At 41.3% G+C, this 14,300-nt stretch overlaps 1 protein-coding gene across 1 annotated transcript in view; it reads right to left on the bottom strand.

Annotated features, from left to right (window-relative positions):
* The window catches only part of akt3a (v-akt murine thymoma viral oncogene homolog 3a), a 400,245-nt gene that overhangs the window by 92,053 nt on the left and 293,892 nt on the right, over window positions 1–14,300 (bottom strand). The window lies entirely within an intron of this gene.

Below are 14,300 nucleotides of genomic sequence, written 5' to 3'. Positions count from 1 at the left end.
GTATTTTCATTGATACTTTGAGTTTTACTTCAGTGTAAGCGGTGGGCGTTTAGTTGGCCTACTGAGTGCCAAAAAGAAAGGCATGACCTGCTGACCTCTAAAGAAACAGCACTACGACCTTGAGGCCTCTGCAAGAAAGACTCCGGCGGAATCCTCCGTCAGACAGAATGCCTTGTGCTTCACTCCTCTGATCAAATCGTATGAAAGAGCAACTTGGAGTCTGTGTGGGATGGAAACAAAGAGTAACTACAGACAGAAGATAAATTTAGAGGTTGCTGTCACACGCATTCCTTTACATTTTGGAAGAAGACGCACAATGAAAAGTAAAGCAACAATCGAGCCACAAGTATCTCGGTCAGAAACTTCACACTTTACATTATTGAGCGTAACTTCTTCATGGGGTGGCTGCGTCTCAAATCTGAACACAGCGTGTAAAGTTAAAAGCGGAGCCGGGATTTTCAGTCCCCTCTCTTGTCCGTTTTTGCCAGCAGACCATAACGTCCCAAGCAGGTGCCGAGAGGTGCCAAAGATTTTCAAGGGTTAGTTTTGTCAAGTGGGTGGTCTCCAGGACAGTGAAGACACAATGGGATTTTCACACTAAGAGACTAAAACATGACATGAAGTGGCACAACTTCCAATCAGTAGAGGGGCACAAAACAATCCAGGCTTGTGTAGCTTCCTAGCCGTCCCCCGTGGCTTCACCCATGCAGTAGTGAAACAGGACAAAGTTTAAAAATCAATAAACAAACAAACAGGCGTCACTAGCTAAAATGAGTTCATCAAGAACACGGGGACACAGTTGGAAACTTGTTAAGGGTAAATTTCGCACAAACATTAGGAAGTTTTTCTTTACACAAAGAATGATAGACACTTGAAATAAGCTACCAAGTAGTGTGGTAGACAGTAAGACGTTAGGGACTTTCAAAACTCGACTTGATGTTTTTATGGAAGATATAAGAGCTTTGTTGGGCTGAATGGCCTGTTCTCGTCTAGAGTGTTCTAATGTTCTAACGTTCTGAGTGGAGGCAAGGTACGCTCCAAAACACAGAGGTACACCGACTCGAGCAGGCTCCCCACTCCTGATGTCACGCTTCCCCCTCTCCTCGGCCAGCAGCCTCGGATTCACACAAATAAATCGTTACCGCAAGCGAACTATGATACATAGCTCAATGAGAAAATCACAAAATCAACCAGAATGTTCAAACAAATTCTAGAAAAAAATTTTAATCCGTTAAGTAGCTCTCTCATGAAAAGCGGACAGGCAGACAGACATTGGATTTATTTACATTATACTCTACTGTGTGTGTGTGTGTGTATATATATATCTATACAGTGCATCTGGCAAGTATTCACAGCGTATCACTTTTTCCATTCTCTTATGTTACAGCCTTATTCCAAAATGGATTAAATTCATTTTTTTCCTCAGAATTCTACACACAACACCCCATAAAGACAACGTGAAAAACATTTACTTGAGGTTTTTGCAAATTTATTAAAAATAAAAAAACTGAGAAATCACATGTACATAAGTATTCACAGAGTTGTCCTGAAGCCACTCCTTTGATATCTTGGCTGTGTGCTTAGGGTCGTTGTCCTGCTGAAAGATGAACCGTTGCCCCAGTCTGAGGTCAAGAGCGCTCTGGAGCAGGTTTTCATCCAGGATGTCTCTGTACATTGCTGCAGTCATCTTTCCCTTTATCCTGACTAGTCTCCCAGTTCCTGCCGCTGAAAAACATCCCCACAGCATGATGCTGCCACCACCATGCTTCACAGTAGGGATGGTATTGGCCTGGTGATGAGCGGTGCCTGGTTTCCTCCAAACATGATGCCTGGCATTCACACCAAAGAGTTCAATCTTTGTCTCATCAGACCAGAGAATTTTGTTTCTCATAGTCTGAGAGTCCTTCAGATGCCTTTTGGCAAACTCCAGGCGGGCTGCCATTTGCCTTTTACTAAGGAGTGGATTCCGTCTGGCCACTCTACCATACAGACCTGATTGGTAGATTGCTGCAGAGATGGTTGTACTTCTGGAAGGATTTCCTCTCTCCAAAGAGGACCACTGGAGCTCTGACAGAGTGACCATCGGGTTCTTGGTCACCTCCCTGACTAAGGCCCTTCTCCCCCGATCGCTCAGTTTAGATGGCCGGCCAGCTCTAGGAAGAGTCCTGGTGGTTTCGAACTTCTTCTGCTTACGGATGATGGAGGCCACTGTGCTCATTGGGACCTTCAAAGCAGCAGAAATTTTTCTGTAACCTTCCCCAGATTTGTGCCTCGAGACAATCCTGTCTCGGAGGTCTACAGACAATTCCTTTGACTTCATGCTTGATTTGTGCTCTGACATGAACTGTCAACTGTTGGACCTTCTATAGACAGGTGTGTGCCTTTCCAAATCATGTCCAGTCAACTGAATTTAGCACAGGTGGACTCCAATGAAGCTGCAGAAACATCTCAAGGATGATCAGGAGAAACAGGATGCATCTGAGCTCAATTTGGAGCTTCATGGCAAAGGCTGTGAATACTTATGTACCTGTGATTTCTCAATTTTTTTTATTTTTAATAAATTTGCAAAAATCTCAAGTAAACTTTTTTCATGTTGTTGTGTGTAGAATTCTGAGGAAAAAAATGAATTTAATCCATTATATATATATATATATATATATATATATATATATATATGAGAGAGAGAGAGATACGCAGTAGTAACATCTCTTGCAGAGCATTTTATATAAGATCTCTGGGGACAGCAGGTTGATTACAATAAACGTGTGCCGATTTGTGCACAAGCAATGCCAGAAAAACAATGGAAACCATTTTAAAATATATTTTAAATTGACTGCACAGTGCAACCAAAAATAAAACAAAAACCTACTCCTCACCAATCTGGCTTTTTGTGGTTTGAGTTCTTCTTTACGATGAGCTGTAAGCAATATATAGGGAGGTCCAGATCTAATTAGGTAGATCCAGATCATCTGGATGAGTTTGATTTATGTGGGGACGATTCCAGTTCGGTGTGAAGACGATTCTTCATGTCGTCAGTTCGCACACTTCGATGGTCTGGGATTTTTCGGGTGATTTTTCTATGTAATAAACTTAAGTTATAGCGTAATGAAAATTGCATAATTAGATCTGGACCACCTATATTGGCAAAAATGAGTGGGTAGATTTTTTTTTTTTTTAGAATTGTTTTCCAGCAGTTTGTTTATTTATTAATTTTTATTTACAGGATTAGGAATTGTAGAAAGGCGAGGCAAGATGGGCAGCATCAACAAGAGGTGTGCAGCAACAGCAACCGGATCGATTTAGAGAGTCTTTGGATAGAAATAGGACATCAACACTGGGAGAACATGCAGACTGCACACTGATCAGGCAATTCTGAAAGTTATGTGGCCCCGAACAGAACTACCATACTGGCCAAGATCTGTCGACATCATTAAAAGTAGAAAAGACAAGCAAGTATTCTGTGAAGAGTGCCTGTTACTTGCCTTGTGCAAAGCCCACCTTGGCTGCTGACAGCAGGAATAAAGCACACCTAACAAATGGCCGTAGTGTAAGAAGTTTCTTTGTGCTTTGTCATCACTGAGAAACGTACCATAACTCCTTTATTCATTTGAATGTTACGTAATTTTTAAAAATGTATTTTGCATTGCCTCTTAAATCCTTCAGATGCTTTTTGTAACTATGGGAGAGATCTGTGAACAATTTTTATTTATTTATATATATATGAGCATCAAAGGCAACTGTTACTGTTGCCATAGCTGCAGAAACCCTAATACCAAATGCTTTATCCACGTTTATATCTATATAAATAAAATCATAATTTGTCTGTCTGCCTGTTTGCCAATCACTGGCTGAACTCATTTTTAAGAAATTTTGCTTGTGCGTTTCCGGAGGTCCAATTTAATATATTTGCTGTACGTAATGGAAGGTTTAAACCAACAAACAGTGCCGACATGCAGGCTCCAATTCCCATGGGGTGCAGGAGTGTGCTGAGGCTGATGGGAAGACATCGTTTCAAGTTCAAGTTTTGTAACGGCCAATGTGAGATCTAAGACCAGAGGGGTACTTAGCATGTTTTGTTCTCAACTAATTTGGATAACAATATTATTGTCTCTGTAGACTACAGCTTTGTCTAAGGGCCAAGATATACTTGACACTCAGATCGCTTACATGCACACATCATGGCTGCCACTCTTTCCCAGAGCTCTTTTGATGCGTACTCTGAGCACATTGACCGAAATTAACGACCCATGAGCGAGTTACAGTACCAGCAAAAATGTGGGTGGAGTGTTTGTTCAAGTTTTGGTACCTGATGTCAGCATCGTTGTAAACTATGAACATCTCCACAGTGACAAATTTGCCTGTCAGAACTGCTGGCATCAGATCGGCATCTCTTTGAAAGTGGATGTGGAAATGTGTGAGATAAAATGGAAGTAAATTCGAGACAGATACGTCCGTACAAAGCAGAAAATGTCCGAGAAAAGTGGGGATTCGGCCTTTGCAAGATAACACAGTGTGACTGCAAGCTGCACTGCAACTACAACAGGATCAATGTGTGTGCTGCGAAGTCTGATGAATCGTTCGATGCGGTGAAGCAAATCATCAAACTTAAATGCTGACATACAAAAGTATTTATGGTGCTTTTCTTCATCCATTTCTTGCATAGACAATAGAAGCGCTGCATATCCCTCATCATAATGACGCGATACATTTAAAAGGTCTCACATACCATTTTCAGAGTTGCAGCTGCCATCTTTTTTTTTTTTTTTTACACCTTCACAACAGCATCAGCATGGCAAGAATGTTTATCTTCAACATTTTCTTCCCTCAAGTAACAACACAGTGAAACCGGACATTGTTGATGATGTCTCGCATTGCCACCTGGTGGAATCCTCCAGATTTACATAAAGTACTCACGAAAGTATAGTCAGTGCACCACTTGCATAGCAGGAGCAGCAGCATCCGCATCACATAGCATCACTCATATCCCGGGCCTACGAGGACTTCATTTTCTGTCATTGTGGGCTGTGTTTAGATGTGTTGAATTTACAAAAGACAGTTTTTCCCAGTTTATACTCACCCGGACCCTTATCTGAGAAATGCACCAGTCCAAAAGGGGGTTTATGTTTTTACCAAACTCTCAAGGAACTTTTGTGCTTTCTTTCAAACCCATGAAAAAACGTTTAAAACTCCAAGACGCCCTTTTTAACGGAGTTTCAGTTTCAAAATCATACACGAAACAAAAAGTTAGCATCAATTTCACAGAAATATCTGCAAAAGGAAGCTCGACTGTTTCACTCACTATTACCAATTATTTTATGATGTTATATTATAAGAACATTTAGAAAATAGGGTGGCTGGATTGATGGATATTACACATTACCAACAAAGCGTGCATCAGGCTGCCAGACAAGGACAGTGGCAATCGGCTCCATGTTTGTCAAACACTACACTGCATACATGTGACAACAACTCTGACATGAACTGATGACACCACGTTTTTTACCAACTTAAACTTTAAAGCCAAACAATATCTACAGTACATATTTCTGTCAAATCACATATGTCCATATACTCAATCTCTCTTCGATGTTCAGTTATTTCACTGACTAATAATTTCTGTTTGTTAGCGCTAATGCGATCTTTACTATCAGTTTTTTTGACACTTTTTAATTTTACTACTTTCATTATCTCTAACCAGCTCTGCATGTGTATTGCGCCAACGTTTTTGAACCTCTTTACGATGTTTTACTTTGTCTTCTACTCTTTGTCTTTTATTTCTGACCCTGCTTGGACCTGCTAGGTTTTCAATTCCCCTTGGTCTGGGCTGATTATTAATTTCCTTATTTTCCAAATTTGCACTTGCACTTGAACATGGTTCAAAATAAACAGCATTCGAAATGTTATTCTGAGTGTGTCGCTACTTCAATCTAGAGAGCACTACACTACCCTTGTTTACCTCTCTCTCTAGACAAAGCCACGACTGCCCACGAGCGTCAGTACGGCAACTGCTAGCATTCAGTGAACAACCCGTGCTATAATTCTCTTGTGAATTTTCACGAGATTTTGTGTTTTTTCGCGTAAATTTGAATTGATTGTTGAAAAGTATGAAAGTGGCATGCATATCCGGGACTTGGCTGCTGCACACCATATGCCGAGAACGACGGGATCTACGATTGTGAAAAACAAAGACGTTATTAAAAAGTAAATTGAGGTTAAATTTTCATTTATTTCATCTAATTGCTTTTGTATTTATGTATTTTAGTATTAAACAGTGTTTAAATTATTTTATACAACCCCATCAATGTATAATATGCCAATAACAATAGGATTTTTTAAAATGGGAACGGAATAATCATTTTCCCTTTATTTCTTATGAAAAAAATTCATTTGGTATACATCCTGTTTGGTATAAGTCAAAGGATCTGGAACGGATTAAGGACGTATACCGAAGTACCACTGCATATTATATATATCCATCCATCCATTATCCAACCCGTTATATCCTAACTACAGGGTCACGGGGGTCTGCTGGAGCCAATCCCAGCCAACACAGGGCCCAAGGCAGGAAACAAACCCCGGGCAGGGCGCATTACATATATATCTATACTAATAAAAGGCAAAGCCCTCACTCACTCACTCACCACTGATTCTCCAACTTCCCGTGTAGGTAGAAGGCTGAAATTTGGCAGGCTCATTCCTTACAGCTTACTTACAAAAGTTAAGCAGGTTTCATTTCGAAATTCTACGCGTAACGGTCATAACTGGAACCTACTTACGTACATATATACGGCCATAGCCTGCAGCTCGGTCGCCATGTAAGACGGAGTTGCGTCCCTCATCGTCACGCCTCCTACGTAATTGAGTGCCTGCTCATATAAGGCCGTCCATCAGCAGCTATCCAATTGATACGCTGCCGCTAAATATTCGTGGGTGAAGGACTGTGCTTATGCAAACGAAGAAGGAGATGGTCAGGAATAGACTAGTGTTTGGCACAAACTCAGCGAAAGTGCAAGAGAAACTTTAAGTGGCGGGTGTGAAATAACATTAAATAAGCCGTGGACATCGCAAGATCACACGAGACAGCACAACCACAGCATGTACTCCGAGCGGCTCACGTGAACTGACTTTGCAGGACTGGTAAAAGTAAACCCGTGTAGGCAGTGTGTGATGTCTCAGATAAAGAGGAACACGAGCTGTTTATTGATGCAGTAAGAAAGGAACAACCCTCTGAAGCTGAACAAGCATTTGTAGACACATCAATAGGAAAGCAAAGTGTAAAGCTTAAGTTTAAATTAAGTTCATAGACACACTGCCGCTAAATATTCACAGGCAGATCCACAACTTAATACCGGGAATGCCTGTTAAACATCTTAGATTCACGAGTACCGATTTGGGTAGTGAACACTTCGATGAATGAAACCTGTTATGTTTACAACGGTTGACAAACACAGAATATAACTTGAACACAACACATCCTCCAAATACGAACCTGATTGAAAGAAATAATGATAATCAAATCCTTGATGACAGCACCACTCATAACAGTCACAAAACAATTACAATGACAATCATGTTATGTTATTTTTAAAATGTTTCCTTTTCTTTTTCATAACTTCTTTAACACACATCTTCTCCGCTGCGAAGCGCGGGTACTTTGCTAGTATATATATACACAGTATATATATATATATATTATACACACACACACACAATGGTCTGAACACACACCAGAATGACTAAAAAAGGAAACCATTTTTAAAAAAGAAAGAAAACTATATAGATCATAACTGTCTGTAAAGACTATTGAAACACTTTAAAATAAGATTTAAAAAGGATGAAATTAGCCAATGGATTATCTTAATGGCTGTAACAGGGATGTTATTTCAAGTGTAATTTTCAGTCAAACAAAGAAAGGGAAGAATCTGAATTGCAGCACTTAACATATCCCAAACCTAAAAAATGATGTTATGTCATGATCCTGGTACCATGGAAGTATTGCATTTTGATTGTCCCTGGAAATCAACACCACCCACCCAAAGAGTACAAAATGTTGAACCTCCCACCTCTATGTAGCCCTGCTTACAGTAATTCTCTTCTAGGCAGTGCTAACAACTTTATTTCTGCTTTAAAAATCGAGTGAAACATAATGAGAAACATGCAATAGAAAGCTCTGTTTTCATGCAGAAGCAGGTGAATGTCAGACGTGCTGTAGTTCCGGACCAAAAGCAGGGCGTTTTGGTTTATTGCAGGACCTTTTAATGCAAAATACCACTGCATCTCAGGGCAACTCATTAAATGGGCCGAAAAGCTGAAATGAAACTCCCTGGGCCGCTTACAGAACTCCTGGCACACTGGACCCAACAACGGTTCCTGATGTGTAAGGTCAGCTTTTGGAAGAAAAGACACAAAGTCTTTGCAACCGCTGAGGTCAACAAATGAGCCAAGGCACAAGCTTGTGCACGGCCTACTGCAGAATGTGGTGTGTAGCTAATTAGTTTTAGGCCAGAACTCAATCCTAGAGTTAGTTATACAACATCTCAATTCTTTTAAATGTGGGATTGTCCATAAAACTGGTTTGGACCACTGCTAAATGTTACTTGTAACCCTGCAGGCAAGCACTGTAATTTCAGTCCTCATATCAACAGATGTGGTTCAGATATATTTTTTCCATTTATTATTTCTAGCCATCTGTTCTGAAGTCTTGGGATTGGCCATGGATACAGGGCCAATCTTAGTCTTTGGAATATTCCATTCCGACGTAGTTGTGGAAAGTGGTATGCTTTGCTGAGAAACCCAGTATGGTTATCCTGGCATGATATATAGCTGTCCATATGTTCTGTGAAAAACAAAACTATATTAAAAAGAGACAATGAAAGAACTGTAATCTTTAGAAGAAGGATACCAATGAGCTCAAAATGCTACCCAGTAAATGGAGTTCATGGAATTACTGCATGTTATTATCCACTTAGTCATTTGTGGCTCTTGGTGACCAATGGACAATAAATGACTGAGGCTGTTAATGACTCTCTTAGTTGTGGTTGAGCAGCTTTCATAATGTGATCCTCCTCTCTTGTATTTTGTTATCCTCTTTTGGCTTTCCCAAGAATTCCATTACAGCAGACTTACAGTATACCTCTTTCCTCAATTAAGAGGATTAATTAAGCTATATGGTTACAAGACATGGATGCTATCTATTCAGTGACCTGAGATGAAGACTGGACTCCTTCATTCGTGTCTCCTTAGAGAAACCTTGGGTACCACTGGTTTGACTTTGTGTTGCTCATGGAGTCCTGAATGAGGCACATTACTTGCATTGTGAGGGAGCGTCAATTACGGCACTACGGCAATGCGGCGCAATTAACCGAGGGTGATCCGGCTCGTGGTTGGGGACAAGAGTGGCTGGGCCAGGCCAAAGGTACGCCCACATAACAACTAGGTGCAGCAGATAAAGAGTAATTTCCGGAGGGTGGGACTGGACTGCGTGTCCGCCTGGGGGAGTTTACAACCAGGATCCTGAGTTGTTTCGTCGCGTGGTTGGTGCGGCAAACGTGCTGTACCAGTGCATGCTCCCCAACTTGACCTGACCTTACTTTAATTAAGAGCTGGCAAGTGAGAACTTCAAGGTGTTGTACACCGGACACATTCACGTAGACTGACCTTGAAATCAAAGAAAGAAAAGTCCAGTCATGGAGAAATGCAGTATCAAACTTGGGCAAGCTAATTAAATTTAATAATGCTGCACTGAGGACAAAAGCCAACGGGGTTAAATCACTGGCCTTCCCAAGAGCAACATGCAGCTGCGACCACCAGGAAAGCATCCATCCATCTAACCAATTCCCAAATCCTCTTATCCAGAGCAGGAATATGGGGAAACTGGACACCATCCCAGCAGGCACTGGGAACAAGGCAGGAGTAGTCAACCCCTGGGCAGGGCGCTAGGCCAACTCAAGGTGAACACACACCCACCACATACCACCAGAAGCCTATTTAGCCTCGCCAATCCACCTAACCTACATGTGTTTGGACTGCGGGGGAACTTGCAAAGTTCACTCAGGGGGCACCTGGTCTCCTTGTTGCAAGATAGCAGCACTGTGCCACAATGTTGCCCCCCTCTAGAAAGCAGACATTGCCAATTATTTTGCTCTCTGTGTCACCTAAACATAGATGATGAGCATAATGCATGAAACATTTAAGAATTTATTCCTAAAGAATAATGGTGAATGGACAAAGATTAAACTCATTTTTGGAGAGAGAGACAACTTTGTCAGAATATAGTTTATTAGAATTTAATATAGCGGTACTGTGGTTAGAACTTACCATTAGTCTAAATTGAATTCTGGGTAAGAAATATAACTTGGTTTTCCACTGTACTTAACTGAACCTTTCAAACCAACTGCATTCTTCAATATAAAACACCAATAAAAATGGCGTTCTACTGCGGTGCCTTTAAAAGCCTAATGCAGTTGTTGCACTGACAACGGACACTGAAAACTACCACGGTGTCCACCAAAATTAGGCTTTTATTTTTGAATGTCATGTGCACCACAATACCCCACAGCTTCTTCAATCGTTTCTTTGTGATGTGCTCCTCTACTGCAGGTCACTGATCAATGCAGTTCAAAGTCGAAGGCTCACGTTTGTGTCTCCTGATTGGATTTTCTTTGCCATTTTGGATGACCGTTTTCAATACTCTAAATACTGGCTTCATTTGTTCTTCCTGTCTCTTTTTAGTATGTTAGAATACCCAATAAAACACATTTATGAATGTTCTTAATAATAAAAAATAAAAAACTGAGAAATATCAGACTTGTTTAGTCAAAGGCATTAAAGAGATATACTGTACAGCCTTTCACTTTGGAAATTCTGCCATTACATTAGACAGAGCACTTCTGTTTGGTTAAGCGTTTTACTTACCCAGAAGTCCCGAGTAGCCAGACTTGACTGCAGCTCCATTGTCTCCTCGGTTTGATTGGTTACTAAAGTTCCTGTCACATGACAGGACTTTTCCATTTGCAGACTTTGACTTCACAATCTTAAGAGAGTCCGAGGCATTCGTGTCACACTCTCGTGACTGGCAATCTCGTAGTATTTGGAGTCTTTTACAAGACAAGGAGGATAGCCATGGCCCTGTTGTCGATGATTTTGTACGAGGGACATTCAAAACGTTTCCGCACTTTTTAAAACTCTATTTATTAAGAATTTCAAAAACAGATTACATCACTTTTCTACATAGTCACCTTCCTTTGGGATGCAATTTTCCCAGCGTCGTACCAACTTTTTAATGCCATCAGCAAAAAAATGTTTTTGCCTTCAACGTTTCCAACGAAAATATAAGAGTGTGGAAACTTTTTGAACTTCCCTTGTACGATAGTGTGATTATTCATTTTTAAAATATTTCTAAGACAAAAGATATGGTTGCGGATCTTAGGTGATCCCCTCCTTCCACTGCCTCAGCTTTAATTAAAGGAGACGACAGTGGAGATGGTAATGGAGGGGAAATATTTGGGGGCAATCATTGATTACAGACTAAACTTTGATCTAATCACACAACAGATTTGTAGGAAGGGGCAGACGCTGCTATTCTTTTAACGTGGACAATACCATAATGACATTGTTTTAGGAGTCCATTATTGAATCAACAATGATGTAAGAAGCTGAGACACGGACAATAAAGAGAGGCTGGATGTGGCAGAAACATTGAGTTGGATGCCTGGAGTTACAAAAAAAGGACAGAATGAGAAATGAGACAATCAGAGGTACGATAAAAGTGGGAAAGACGTCTAAGAAAGTACAGGAAAGTAAGCACAAGTGGGATGGACCTGTGATGAGGAGACAAAATGACAATGTGGGTAAAAGAGTGATGGGAATGGAAGTCCAGCTGAAGAGAAAGTGAGGGAGGATGGATAATGTAAAGGGAAAGGGCTCAAATGGCGAGGAGGTGTGGGAGTGAGCTGATCATGCACATCGACTTAAAGCAGAACTGAGAAAAGACGAAGAGGACGAAGTAGTTACATTTGCTTTTATATGCTGATTTGGCAACCTCAGCCTTAAGAATATAAACCATCTTTGCACCATTGTAGAAGTTGGCAGTAAGATTACTGGTTCACAGCAGACCTGTGCCGCTGAGTTCCATCACAAACTGGCTAGAAAGAAGGCTGACTCAATTCTGTCAGACAGTCGCCATCCTCCTTTTAATAAATACATCTCAGCTGTTGCCAGTTTTAGATTTCCAAGTGTAAAAGGCAACTGATTTCAGAATTCTTTAAGCCCTCAGAACTGCGCTACTTGTAGGGATGCTGCTAAATGACGACTCTGTGTACTGTTAAAGAGTGCTTATTCTTCTTTGTGCTAATCTTGAGCGTGATGACACTGGTTGTGAGTTGTTCTATCTTTGTTTCTTTAACTGGATCGGTGTAACTATGCTTTATGTTTTTGTACTTTTCTGCTGCAAACTAATTTCTCTCAGAGAAAATAAAAAAGTCTACCTAACCGAACCTAATCTGAAAACCCCAGTGAGTTGGGTCAACCAGTCTGTAACTCATTTGATTTTGTCTCAAGTTGGAGGGGTTGACTTGTATGCATGAGAGAGTGGACAACCAGTGAGCACTCGCCCGGGAGGGCAATGCATATAATTCAGCTACGAGGAATAGCAAAATGCGGGTGTGGTGGACCTTGAAAACAGAAGAGATGCTCATGTGTCTGATGTTGCGTGTTTTACCCAGAACAACAGAATGGAAAAAAAAAGGGCCAAGTTTAAGGCTACGCTTGAAAAGCCTCCATAAAGCACCTGCCCTGTCAGATGGCAAAAACGTGAAACTGCTGAAACGTTGTCTAGGGAGTCATCTAATTTGAAATCCCTTTTGATTTCCAGTCATGTGATCCGACATCCCCTCAGTCGCCAAGTCTGACATCTCCTCTGATTAAAAGTCGTATCAGGGGACGGCGGCTTACAGTGAGCGGGGAGACCAGGGAGTATATATGCCCTGCTTGACTTCTACATTAGCAGTAAGGGTTTGGTTATCGATGACTACTAAAAAACTTGAACTAAGTATCCTAACGACCCACCAGGAAATGGCAACACTTGGTGCTTGTTTATATTTCACACTCAGAACTCGTACGCGCACGCATCATGGCTGCCACACGTTCCCAGCATTCATTTGACGTGTCCTCTGAGCAGGTCCTCAGAAATTAACGAGACGTGTGCGGGAGTTGCAGTACCAGCAAGAAGTCGGGGGGAGCAGCGTGCTAAAAGTTGGAATGTGACGTCAGAGGCTCAGTGGTTACTATCTGCATGTGACAGAAAGCCGCTTTGCGGATCCTACGAGATCGATGTGCGCACTTCGATGTTTGAAGAATGGTTCGATGTGGTGAAGCAAAATGGCGACATATAAATCCATTTGTGGTGCTTTTATATTCAAGTGTCGCATATTCCGGATCATATTGACACAATACATTTTAAAAGTCTCACATACCATCTTTTGTGCCGTCTTTTTTTCGTGAGGCTTCCTCCTGACCTGACAGCAGCGGCAAACAGCAGTAGATCACCACAGAGAACACATTAAATATTTGATATTCCAACTCTCGGCACATTTAGAATCCTTAAGATTTATACTTGATATCACTTTCATGATGAAATGCAATGAAGTATGTATGTTACATTTTACAGATAAATCGTGAATTTAATTTAAATAATAAATACTGTTAATAATACACACATGGGGGTTGACACGGTGGCAGAGTAGCAGCACTGCTGTCTCGCAGGGAGTCACGTCGCTGGTGTTCCCTGCCTGGAGTTTACATGTTTTCCTGCTGAGTTTCCACGGTGTGCTCCGGTTTCGTTCCAAAGATATGCAGATTTGATGGCGCTAACATGACGCCAGTGTGTGCGAGTGCTTGTGTTCACCTTGCGATGGGATTGTTTCTGCCTCGTGCCTAATGCTAGCTAGAATGGACACATCCCTAGATTGATGGATTTAATCATTAAGCATCCTTTTCAGAGATATTGCGGTAAGGTGTTCCAGGCAATTCACAACACAGCGAAGCCGAACCTGTTCTCACCGTGATAATATCTCGCACTGCCACCTGCTGGATTCCTCCAAATTTACGTAAAGTACGTGCGCAAGTATAAACAGTAAAACGCTTGTGTAGCAGGAGCGTCTGCTGCAGCCTGCATCACGTGAAGTATAAACCCGGCCTTACAAGTTAGCAAAGCATGCTTGTCGCACAAGAGTATGGAGTTAAAGATACTTAGGAGAACAGGATATGTTCTGCATGCGGGACCTAAATTAGCCAAACTCAGA

The sequence above is a fragment of the Polypterus senegalus genome, chromosome 16, assembly GCF_016835505.1.
Source record: "Polypterus senegalus isolate Bchr_013 chromosome 16, ASM1683550v1, whole genome shotgun sequence".
In the NCBI taxonomy this organism is placed as follows: Eukaryota; Metazoa; Chordata; class Cladistia; order Polypteriformes; family Polypteridae; genus Polypterus; species Polypterus senegalus.
Note: the sequence above shows the minus strand (reverse complement) of the source record. Positions and strands in the feature narration are given on the sequence as shown.